This window comes from Poecilia latipinna, unplaced genomic scaffold (assembly GCF_001443285.1).
Source record: "Poecilia latipinna isolate Pla-1442-1.1 unplaced genomic scaffold, P_latipinna-1.0 Scaffold198, whole genome shotgun sequence".
In the NCBI taxonomy this organism is placed as follows: Eukaryota; Metazoa; Chordata; class Actinopteri; order Cyprinodontiformes; family Poeciliidae; genus Poecilia; species Poecilia latipinna.
This window is the reverse complement of record NW_015112814.1, coordinates 464,179-475,288: the sequence shown is the minus strand read 5'-3', so window position 1 is coordinate 475,288 and position 11,110 is coordinate 464,179. Positions and strand designations below refer to the sequence as shown.

Sequence of the window (11,110 nt, the reverse complement as noted above, 5' to 3'; positions counted from 1 at the left end):
GTTTTCCACCTAGAAAATACTAACACTATCAACGAGGTTGAAGTCTTTAAAACATCACCAAAAAATAAAAAATAAAAATACAGTATAAAACATACAAATATAACAAAATTATATGTATTTATTTGTTTGTAATTTGATGTTGGCAGCTTAAGTAAGTATACATTGGTAAGAGGGGGAAAAACAAGTTAAACTTAACTACATACGTGCAGATAATGTTTATGGATAGTTAAAGCAAAATACCATTCATCAATGTTTTTACTACAGGAGTTATTTCCCCCCTCCTGTTCCATTAGTGTCGTGTAATTTCACATGACGCAGCCTGCGTCCCTAGCTGATTAGAGCCAATCAGAGCAGCCGCCGGCCGCCGGCACCCTGCGTCTTTAAGGAGACGCGGAAAAAAAGAGGGCGTGTTCCACGCACTCACGCTTACAGCAGGAGGCATTGTAGTGAGTTCCTGAGCCTCAGAGCAGAAGCATCGTTTGTGGGGATGCGGGGACAGCTGCTGTAGAACTGACCTAATATCATAAAGACCGAACTGGGCTTTCTAAAAGCGCTGCTTGGAGTACAAAGGGCTCGTCTGAGCGTCTCACATCTCATTCAGTTTGATGAACTCACACCCCACGTTATTCTATATCTGCTGGGGGCCTAGGAGCGGAGCACCAGCTGTTTTATGAATGGGATGCTCGGTAAGTCTACATGCATTTGTTTTCTTTCTTTCTTTTTTTTTTCTTTTCTTTAACAAAAACACTGGCACCTAAGCACTCAAAATGTGAAGTATGCCTTTGCAATATGTGCAGATAAACGTTTCCCTTTCAGTGCTCCAGCTGAGAGCGGTTGCTGATGGTCAGCTGTTATTGTTCTGCCTCTGACCCACCCAGAATCAGCAGCGCTTTATTGTAATATGATCGAGCCTTTCACAGTAGCTAGCCCATGTGTGCTCTAAGACGTACATAGGTCACTTATTTGTTTTTTTTTCCTATAAATCCTTGTGGAGGAAGCATAATTAATCGAATATTTTTATTCGACAATGAATATTTAACCATCTTAAGCAGTTTATATATATATATATATATATATATATATATATATATATATATTTATTGTTTATTGCCTATGTTTAGGAACGTGTTAAGAAAAGGGGGAATAAAACCAAAACCTGTTTCATAACAATCGAACTTCCTGTATAAAACGTCAGCTCTGAAACACTTGTGCAAACTTTAGGAAGTGGGGAAACTAGCTAACTGACTGATGGTGGGAAATAAGCCATATTTTGCATCTTCTTGCTATGTTCCTTTCAACCCTGAGCCTGATGAGTTGCCATTATTTGGATTCTCGCTGTATGATAATCTTAAGTAAGAATATTTAAGCTGTATAGTATTCACACAATAGATGATAAAAGTTTGCTAAATTTATTTATTTTTTTTACCTAGTCTGGGATTTTTGTTCAGAAACTAGCTTGATTTTCTGCATTTTACAGAGTAACACAAATTACTATTGGCTGGTTAACTAGTCAAGCTATCAGCTCAGATCAGCCCACAGTCAGCTGCTTACATGACAAGCTGCTCTTACAGACTCGGCGCTGCCTTTGCCTGTGCACGTCCATTTTGTCCCTTCTTTCTTCCATTTCATACCTGTTGGCAAACCATTTTTTGTCAGTTTATAGTTTAATGTTCTCATGGGCCAGTTGATTTCTTATAAAGAATTCCAGATCACAACTCCTGATCAAGCGCAAATTAGCACATGTGACCTTCTGCTGGTAGTTCTTAGCTGTTGGAGTCACATCACCACATATTCTTTTAGGATATGTGGTGATAGGTATTTGTCACCATTTTGAACCAACTCTGTCCCACATGCTGACAAAAAAAAAAAAAACAACAACAACAACCGAACAAAAATGTTTCCAATGCAGCAGCAACAAGCCGTAAAAGTACAAGATGTTGATGTGATTAAATGACTGGTGCCTCATCCTTCTTGGAAGCAAATAAAGAGTGAGGTGGTGTATTTTCAGCCAGCAGACCAGCAGTGCACAGCACTTGGTGAGGAATGGAGAAGCAATACATTACACTTTGGTCCATAACTTTAATCACTTTTTTTTGTGCTCTTTAATTGCAAAGACTAAAAGCTACGGAGATTGGATGACATAAAATTTTGAATATATATATATATATATATATATTTTTTTTTATTTATTTATTTTTCAAAATCTCAGTATACCTCAATGCTGGCAACTGGCCTTTGCCTACTTGACATTCCTGATGAGTATCTTTGGCAAAAGTGCTAAATGATGAGCTCATTGAATGGGGGTGTAAAAAGACCTGGCTCAGGTTTGTATGCCGTTGCTTCTTTATTGCCATCCCAACAAGACCTCACTTGTTTGAGGAAATGAGGCTACGGTTGTCTTTTGCTTATGTGACAAATTAGGTAGCTCATCTTTGTTTTTGCGGCTCTAAATGTGGCATTCGACCAGCTTAAACCAGAACAGGCTGGGGGCTTTCTGAGATGTCACATTGTGTCGGTCTGTGTGATGGATCTAGGCAAACAAGCAGACACCATATCTGAGACTAATGTCTCATACTTGGCCTGTTTGTTCTTCTCAGAAGTTCCTTTAGAACTGGTTTTGGTTACTCAGATTATGCTCTCTGTTACTCTGTTTTAGAATTTAGAAAACCTTTTGATTGCAAACAGGATACATGATGGCAGAGAGCAAAGGTAGTCTGCTTCTGGTAATGTTGGACACGGTGGTTTTTGGCTGCAGCACGGCTCAGACAGTCTTCTGCTGTCTCATTTCTCAGGAAAAACAGCCCTTCTGTAATATGCAAACATGAGCAAAGTTGTGCCATTTACTGGTTTAACCTGCACCTTGTGAGCATTACAAAAATGCTGCTGTGGCAGCAGTAGAGTTAACCTGAGTTACTTTGTGGTCACTTTGAGAATACGTCTGTGCACCAATGTTTGACTGTGTTTGCAGTTTGTGTGCTCGTTTTAGGCTATGTGTGTGTCCTGTTCGGCCCTTCCACATTCCAGGAAATACCAATGTAAACCGTTTTTTTCCCCCCTTTTTCTTTTTTTTTTACAGATCTTGGACTGGTGGATGGGGGTTCAGATTTTTGGGGGGTTATTATACAGACTAGCTTAGCTTTGTTTATGGCAACTCTTGAAATACCTCACATGTTGCTTTTGTATTTAACAGTCTCTTCAAATTATGCACAGAACATTAAAGCATTCTCTCAGCTAGATTGTTTTGTGATCTAAGACGTCATGTTCCTTTTCACAATAATGCCATCATCCAAACATTGCGTTTTGTTTTGAAGTACCCCATTTGTGCTCTGCCTGATATTTTTCTGTTTTGTTTTGTCTGTTCCTGTATCTTTTGTTTAGCTGCATTGTTTTCCTGGGCTGATCCAGCCTGACCCATTATGCTTAAGTTTGCTAGCTGCAGGAAATGTTTCTCCTCTGATGCTGTCCCATTGCCTTGTTACTTGAAGTGGCTTCAGCTTGGACTTCATGCTACTGAATGAATTAACTCCAAAAAGGTCTTTGTAGGGTGTAATATGCCAATTAAGATGTAACGCGCACAAGGTTTCCCCCAGAAAACTTGCTAAGCCTGGTGGTTGTGGCGCACTGGCAGTCATTAATCAAGCAGCCCGCCATGATTTTGAGTTAAAAAATGTTTAAAGTAGACGGCGAACTTGAAAAGAGACTTAAAAAAAATACCACCATTTAAAACAAATTAAATAAATAAGCAATACTTAACCTGGAGGGGGCATAAGTAAAGCCTGGTGGCCCGCCAGGCTTATAATAAACTGAAGGAAACCCTGCATGCAGCTCTTATTTAATTTTATTTTATTTTATTTAGAAGTTTTCTGGTTAATTTTACAGAAGAAATATTTTAACTTGTGATAAGTGGGCAACATGACAGATGGCGACTCTTCAAATTTCTTCAGTAGTGAACACTTTTGGTTTTTGATATGGTAACAAAAATTGTTGCTTCTTCACTTATCTTGGAGTCGATGCCCGAGTCGGGGTGTGTAGAGCGAACATGGAGCTCTACGACCAATTTTATATGAACAAACTGTAAATGGAAAAATGTTTTGGCTTGTAGCACTTCTGGGTGAGTATGATGGTTCTACTTTGAGTTATCAGTTTCAGTTATATTTGGATTCAATTAAAATATTAGGGTTGGAGATCGGGTTGCAGTTTAGGCTTGCTGCATGAATTTGTTAAAAAAGGGCAGCAGAATAGAAGTCTTGATTTGGTGTTTTATAAACCCTTTCAAAATTAGAGAATAAATCAACTAAGGCTGTCTGGATTGTGACATTAGGTTAAAGGGGTTTATTAGAGTGTCTGAATAGGGGTCCTCTCTAACCAGAGATTGGTTTCACAATTTCTTATGTAAATAATCTTTGGCTTCTGTGAAAATAACTTCCCAATAGAAATAAATCAATGTTTTTTTTAAAAAGTTTGTTAAATAGAAGTCAGATTAATATACTCTTTGACTTTTTTGAAATTGGATAAACTCCTGCATGTGAGATTTTAAATAACTATATATATATATATTAAAACCTCACCGGAAAAATCATGTTACATTAAAAGAATTTCTCCCACAAAAGAAACTGGCAAATTCTTAACATGGGTTCGCTCACTAATTAGTTATTTGAGGATCTAGACTAATTCAGTGTTCCATACTGACTTTTGTTTAAAAAAATAAATGAATAAATAAACATATTTCCCAGCCACTGGAAATGGCATGATACCAAAAGACACCGAGACACCAAATTGTACCTCAGCGTGGGGAAAACTAAAACAGATTTTTCTGCTGTGAACACCAAATACAGCAGCTAGATGAATTGGAAGCACATGGTGAAAGCAAGCAATTTGTTGCTTTCTCACTGCAGAATGACTTCGATTTGAGCAGTCGTCAATGGATATGTGAAGCATTGGCGCTGTGTTTTGGTTAAGATGAAATCTGTCGGCATCATTTTGAAGAATGAAAATGATCTGTTCCAAACTTCAAATAGAAAGTCACAAATATTTTGATTGCCGCTCCTTTTTTTCCCCTTCAGTGATATAAACATGGGAGAAAAATTGTCTGCTTGGGAAAACGGTGCTTCGCCGAGACGGCTTTATACAGACGTTACCGGGACATTGAATAAAATGTTCTTTTTGATATACAGATTGGTTCAACTACAGATTGAACCAATCTGTAGTTGGTTCAGCTACAGATTTGAACCAAACTGTAGTTGAAAAGGCACGATATTGTAACTGTTTCTAAGTTTTTGTTTTTACTTTCATGAAGATCATAGAATAAATGCAGTCAGATTCAGTTGTGTTGGTCATTTGACCCGGTCTATGATTTATGTAAATGTGCAACTTACTGTTTGGTCCCAAACAGTAGAATCTGTTTCCACGGGAACAGATTTGTACCTTTTGAACTTGGTCGCATAAATCATTGAGTGATCGTAATCTTACATATTCTAATTTATATGAAGCTGTTCTCTATGGCTAATCGTTTCACGACAGTTTGTGTGCTATCTATTGTATAGCTTTCTCTTTTGTGTTTTTTTTTTTTTTCCCTTTGGAGCTGCTTTCTTAACTTCCATCAGTCTGTGCTTTTCTGACTTTTTAATATTTATTCATGTCCCATACTTACCTGCACATTTTTCCACCAACGAGCTTAGTTTTCTTCCTGGGTATTGTAGAACAGAACCTCATTTTTCTTCAGAAACGCTTTATAAACGCCTACAAGCTGAAAATGAAATCTGTCAGCAGGTGAAGTGACTCAGCTTTCTGCGATAGAGAGAACCTGGCTGATGAAATCAAACCAAGGAGCTCCATACGTTGCATTGTGTGAGGCACGTTGTTTGAGCACCAGTCTCTCATCCCTGCAGCTTATTAAAATTGAGTGTTGATGGAGATATGGGCTGTGTTTGTTTGGTCAGTAATGCACAATAATGGAGCAAATCCTTGTTTACACTGGGAACGGTCAGGAAGGGCAGGCTGATTTCCGGAGAGACGGGAGGGTTTGCAACTTCATTTTCTCCCTGCCCTTCCTGTGGACATTACCCACCAACGTTTTTTCCGCATAAAATCTGGGAGTTTGTGTTTATGTAATTCTTCCAGGAAGCTGACATCTGTGCCCCAGTGTTAATTGGTAATATTCTAATCATTCTCTGCACATTTTAGTCACCTGTTTGAGTACCTGGGTGTGTTTACGTATAAAAGTAGATGGATGACCTCATTGCGGTTCTTGACCTCACAGATCTTGGGAGGTTTATGATGTTTCCCAGTATTTAAAACAATCTAAATAACTCTAATTTGTTGTCTGGCTTTTTTTTTTTTTATTGATTCTTCCATTGTGAAGTGTTCAGTCCCTCTTATTATATTGAGACACTAAATGCTATATAGAGTAGTGCCAATAATTTCCACTCGCCCAAACTGCTGTTCATTTTCAGCCATGGCAGTCTTACAGATGACGCAAATGTTTAGCAATGATGGCTGTAATTTCAGTAACCCGGCCCTGACACTGAATTCTGATCAGAGATAATGGCGGTGCTGGAATGTAAAGCATTGTTTGTGAGTACAAAGCCATTGTAAGGCCGTAAAGGTGATGCCCATCAGTCTGGTTTAACATGCAGAGTGCATTTCGTTTTTGAATGTGACAAATGGGAATACAGAATACTCGTCTGCTGTCAGTTTTTTATATATATATATATCTGTAGTGGAAAAAGTTGTCAGTTTCTTCACGGACAAGAGAGAGAAAGTAGGAGGCAGAGAGAGAGAGACTGAGTGTCATGTCTTGAGGCTTTGTTGGCTGCAAATGGAACAGAGACAAGTCATCTCCTTTCGGGTCTTAGAGGTCAGTTGATACACATTTAACTGACTTACTTCAGGCCTGTTTGCTAACAGGAAACAGTTTATTGGCTGTGGGAGCCTTTTTAATAGAGTGCTGTTGCCGTTCCTTTCTCTTCCTGTCTGATCTGGTTGTGTGGTGCAACAGCCAGCTGATGGGGAACTATAAAACTTATAATAATAATAATAATAAAAGAAAATGTTTATTTGATGTAGTGAGTGCCCTGCACTGCTGTCCTTCACAATGCAATGTTTAAATGTCTGAGTGGTAGTTGTTTTGTTTCTATAGCTGACTGCTAGGATTCTAATACACTCAGGTTCCAGGACAAGTCTGGGCTACTGGTGAAAATCATATCACCAAAGCATAATTCTTCTATTACCAAGTCAGACCATGGTGATATAAATTCTACATATAGATATTTACACTTTTGGTTGATAATTGAACAGTGACATGTTTACAGCTTGGAATATTGGAATCCCATACATCCTCTTCCAAGCCAAAGTATGTATGGGACAGAATGAAATTGTCACCATATGTAAATCTTATTCACATTACAAACCGTTTGAAATAGCCTATAATCAATACAGGATAATACTGCCTAGGTTTGGCTAAAATGTTTATTATGATTTCATTTTCACCCTCAAGTGTCAATAAAAGCATTGACAATTCTTTTTTTTTTTTTTTTTTTTTTTTTCCCCCCCCCCAATTAAAATAATCAATTCATGAATCTAAAACTGTATTCTGTGAGTTCTGATCCTGTCCAGAACCTAGTAATACAGATGAGCAAATGCAGTCTAGACTTTAAAAGTTTGAATTAGACGCTCAGAGGCAGATGTTAACTTTCTTGACTGGTTAGCCAATTGTATTCTCAGTTCTTACAAATTCTCCTTTGTTCTCCATCAAAGTACCTTTAAGTAGCCACACAAAGGATGAAAAAGTTAATGGATGCACATTCGGTGATCTTTTTTTTTTCCCTAACCCACAGTTGTTGGCAAGTCTTAGCCGCCAACAGGGCACTTCCTTTCTTACTTCAAAACAACAGACTCAAACATGTAACTGTAGAGCTAAAAGCCCTTACTTTCATAGCAGCGGCTCATAATAGCTTAAACATGCTGACTGCATCTGGACAGCGCCCCGCGAGATGCTACTTTGAGAAATATTGTGAAATTTTAATATCACAAGATCTTCTCACCTACTGCTGACATCAAATATTCTATTCACTAACCTCGGGACAGACAGATTTGGAAATTCCAAACATGAATGTAAGTTCAATTACCCACAGGCACTGTAGGCAGCAGAAACCTCTAAAACTCTTCTGTTCTTTCATCCTTACAGAGCAGAGCGCACTGCTGAGTGTGGCACTACATTAGCATAAAACGCCGCCTCACTTCAGCTTCCTAGGTGTGAGCAGAGAACGAAAATGCACGTATTTGATTTCATAAGGTTTTATTTTTTCAAGGGGTAGAAAGCATTTCCTCCTGTCGCTGTACCTATAGGAGAATGTCTCTAGAGGAAGTGTGTTTGTAAAGTGCAGACATCCTCTGTGTGTGCGGCTTGCACGTTTTGCCCACGTTTCTCTTGTGGGTTTTCTGTTTGTAGCTTGCTTTGTTCACAGTCCAGCGATCATCCTTGGTGGTGATGTCCGGGATGGAAAGTCGACAAAAGGGGCGACTGCGAGTTTGCAGGTCCGTCTGATTCTCTGTAGTATTGATGAACTTGCAGTCTGCTTATGGTAGTCTGCCCCTGGGCCAATGTCGGCTATTGCGGGGCTGCAGATGGCTCGAAACTCTTGTTCTGCTTTTGTTTGTTATTTATTCTGTCAGACAAGCTACCTGCAACTACAGCATTTCCTGATTTCATCTTTCTGCTTGTCATTCGTTTCATTACTGATTTAGTCACATATTCGATGATGACGTTTTCTAAGTGATGTATTGTGTTCTTGTATCAAGAACCTTAAAATTTAAACAGAGCTGGACTTCCAAGTACAAAACTGGCAACAGTGTTTACGTTCAGCATTCCTTACTTTCAGATTTGCATCATTCCTGAGTCTACAGGCTTTAAGATGAACATTGTTTAATTACAAAAACACTTGTGCCCATATATACCAGATTTTTAAGTTTATGAGCAGAAGGCTTTTCTGTTAAATCAACTAAATTTAAAATAAAAGTATCTCTTCAGGCAGGCATCTACTCATATAAAGACTTGTCTGATCGTCTCCATGAGCAGAACTGACGGGGGGGAACTATTCAGAAAGAGGTGAAAGTTTTTAGCAATGCCATACTACTTTCAAATCCTCAAGTGGTCCATTTAGGCAATTCTGAAGTTTTTGCCAGGCTTTCATGTAAAAAGGAAGGCTTAATTTGTCAATTCTCAACAGTCCACCTTGTTTTGTGGTGTTGTTGTTGTTTTTTATCTCTAAGGGCATCTGCTTGGATGTCTGTTGTTCCCATTTTGTGTGATTGAGAGATAATGTGATTTCCACTGTTTGTCCTGTGGTTGCTCCTTCCTAAATGAGACATTCAGGTCTCCTAACAGAGTTGCAGGAAGATGGAATCTACCAGAAGCAATTTGTCTTAATTACTGGCTCATATCTTCTTTGGCCTCTCAGTTGCGTCGGTGCAGCTCTTACAAGGGTTTACTTTGTGGTGTTCACTGAAAAATAAGACGTATGCCCGCGTGCAGCCTCAGTGACGATCGCCAGTCTTCACGCAGGGCGACCTTCCCCACCCCCCTCTCTCTCCATGTCTTTGAGCCTCAGGTTATGCAGTTCTATATTCAGGTCAGTGATTTTAAATGATGCATGAATGCAGCAGTCCTCTTCTCCCAAACGGGAATAAAAAATATGCACAGTATGAAAACGAGTGGACAGAAGGCATCGATACCTCATTCTGGAAATAGACCATAAGTCACGCTAAAGTGTTCTTCGAGGAGGGATCTCTTGTGCATCCGTATCGAACGGTATGGCTTAGAGTATTGACAAGAAGTGAAAAGTTGTGAACGTCTTAAACACAAATTATCCTGGCAGTCAATACTTTTCTGTTCTCTTGATCTGCAGTTTTCTTTTTACCATGCCTATAAACTCCTGGTCCTTTGCACTTTTTTTAATGCTTGCAAAGCTATAAAAACGTATAGGATGCATATTATTATTATTATTATTACTGGGGTAATTTTGGACTTATGGCTTAAGTCACTGTTGACTCCATTTGACATATAGACATTCTGTAGTGTTTAATCGTCTCAGATTTATATGGGTTTACATTTCAGGATAAAGGTGCTAGTGAGGTCATTCATCTCAAGTAAAGGAATGGATATTAATTAACTCAATATTCACTTGCTTTTTAATTTCAGTTAAAAAGCATGTTCCAGCTCCAACATGAGCTGGAAGGAGACTCAAACTCAACGTCCCTATGCAGTTTTGAAGTATGGAATTTTCCTTTCATTTCCAACATTTCCATTTGGCAACGTTTCCAAGAACGATTACAAATGTCTTGAGGGACAGTCATTTTTGTGATGATGTGGTGAAAGGGGCCTGTTGGAGCCGGAACTACTTAGAGGCAGAGGCCAAATTCAAGGCATAGACCAAGAAATCAAATTTTTCTTATGGTATAGATTCATACAGCAAATTTGTAACAAGTGAATATAAATTTGCAACAAGTGAATTTTATAGCACTTGATTGTGCTATCAAAACTCTCTACACGCATGGAAAATTCACAATAACCCTTCCTTTAACGACAGTCTGGAGGATAATGGAGGCGCATACCAGAGCTTTACTATGTTCTCTCTGCATCTAAAGTTTCTCTAATTATTAGAATTTTTGTGTTTTTAAAACTAACTATTTTTTTAAACTTTGGTTCGCCCAAAGTTTACAAAACAACTGGGGGTAATTTAGATGCATGATGCATAACCGGAGCTAATGTTGCATTCCAGTGGCATAGATGCATCTTTGGGAAGCAGACTAAAATAAGGCATTTTTGCAAATAGATGTGAAAAGAGTGCTGGAGCGACACTGGCGGCACTTTTGGAGTCATTCCCGGTGTGCTCGTGTTTATCACGGTCTCCATGCATGCTTGCACTGCTGCCTTTTCACTCAGCAGCTGAAATACACCACATCCACATCAAGGCAGTTCAGTCAACCTCATAATCTGTACTTATCATTCAGAGAGACTTGAGATTCTCTTTTTTTTTGGGGGGTGGGGGGGGGGGGGAGAAGACCGGGTTTGTTTCTGGGAATCGCCCCTGTAAAAAAAGAAAGGAAGCAG

The 11,110-nt window shown here is 38.9% G+C and overlaps 1 protein-coding gene across 2 annotated transcripts in view; it reads left to right on the top strand.

The window, feature by feature from the left end:
• Positions 1-396: 396 nt before the first annotated feature.
• Positions 397-11,110, top strand: part of cdc42ep4a (CDC42 effector protein (Rho GTPase binding) 4a) — a 20,791-nt gene continuing 10,077 nt past the window's right edge. For both annotated transcript variants that reach the window (XM_015031075.1, XM_015031076.1), the window contains exon 1: positions 397-686. The gene's annotated coding sequence lies outside the window, so the exon portion shown is untranslated. The remainder of the gene's footprint in view (positions 687-11,110) is intronic.